Below are 1,774 nucleotides of genomic sequence, written 5' to 3' on the forward strand. Positions count from 1 at the left end.
TCAGGGAGGACACTGACTGATGAGAAGACTCAAGGTCAGGGAGGACACTGACTGACGAGAAGACTGTCAAGGTAAGGGAGGACACTGACTGACGAGAAGACTGTCAAGGTCAGGGAGGACACTGCTTCAAAGTTCTGCTGGCTTTGATCCACATTTAGTTCTGTGAAGTAGTAAGACACGTGTTGGTGTAGTCCATGTTCTCACCAGTTCTCCCTGTGAGAACCACATGGCAGCAGAACACTTCCAGGAAGGAAGATTAGAAAACGTGCGCCGGCATAATCTTCTGGTCAGCTGTCGCTTGACTTCTAACGAGCTGGCCTGCAAGCCCTGGGACGGCTTAAATGGATCCATGATTTTGTTCCCGTAAGCCCCCGCTTGAACCATTGATGTTGAGTCCACTTACATCAGGAAGTGTACTTGGGGGGGGGGGGGTGGAAGAAAGTGCACTTAGAAAAGCGCAGTAAATGTCTCGCCTTGTGGAAAATAAACATTATTTCTCATATGTCTGATTGTCTGCTCCGTCTTTTTTTTTAAGGGACGGATTCCAGACATCCCAAGAAAGGCTGAGGGAGCGGGTCCTGCCGACTCTGGCTGCCCCATTGGAACAGACGACAGGGACGGGTGGGAGGGAGCCGAAGACCCAGACCGTGCAGCATTCAAGTCCCAGAGCTTGTCCATCATGGAAACCGGGCACACTTCTTCTTGGTGGCTTTCTCCCGAGCAGCCATTTCTTGCCTCCAGACTGCCCACCAAATCTCTTCAGGGTTTGTATTTGGCTTGATGATTCTGTTACGTTATTATGTTTCCTTGGTTTCCTGTCAGCGTTCTTATTTTAGTTCCACTTCCTGCTTGTTTCCCCGAGCACCATTTCCCCTCACCTGCCGCTGATTGGCAGCCCGGCACACCCGTTGTCAATCAGGCTGCCATTTATGCCTGCCTCAACCTCTAGTCAGGGCTTTATGATTGGTTTCCTGTTTCCTCTTTCCTGTTCCCTGCATGTACCGGTGGCACTCTTTCCTTTCTGACATTAAAGTCATGTTTACCTGTGCTACGCCTGCCATTTCTGCATCTTTGGGTTCTAGACCAACAGAACCTGACAGAAACATCGAGCCAAATCCGAACCGTGCAGAGATTTGGTGGGCAGTCTGGAGGCAACTGCTTGGGAGAAAGCCGTCGAGGAGGTGTGGTATCTATGATGGACAAGCTCTGGGACTTGAGTGCTGCACGGTCTGGGTCTTCGGCTCCCTCCCACCCATCCCTGTCGTCTGTTCGAAGGGGTCGGCCAGAGTCGGCGGGACTCGAGTTCCTGCAGGTACCGCCCCGCTCCCTCAACCTTTCTTGGGACTTCTGGAATCCGTCCCTTGTGATTCATGTGATGAAGGAAGTAGGACTTGAGTCAGATGACAGTTCTGCACACCCTCCCAGGGACTGAGCAGCTGTGCACGATGTAAGTCCAAGTCCAGTCTGCAGCTTGGCTGGAAAACATGAAGAACTGTGAAGCATCCCCGCCTCCATGGGGCCGCCAGGAGCCTGCAGTGCAGCTGCTGAGAGGAGATAATGACAGTGTGAGTGCTGACTCCTACTTCCATGTCACACCACTGCTTCTACTCTGTGCCATCAAGACCACTTCACTTTCTGCCACAGGATCAACTTCAGTCTTCTCATTTGCTCTTAAGCCCCTCTTACTTGCATCGCTGTCGTGGACAGGTTACTTCCGACACTGCCATGTATCCTGATTGTTTATGTTGTACAACATGGCACCAGATGGTATGAA

The sequence above is a fragment of the Nerophis ophidion genome, linkage group LG04 (genome assembly GCF_033978795.1).
Source record: "Nerophis ophidion isolate RoL-2023_Sa linkage group LG04, RoL_Noph_v1.0, whole genome shotgun sequence".
NCBI classification, from domain to species: Eukaryota; Metazoa; Chordata; class Actinopteri; order Syngnathiformes; family Syngnathidae; genus Nerophis; species Nerophis ophidion.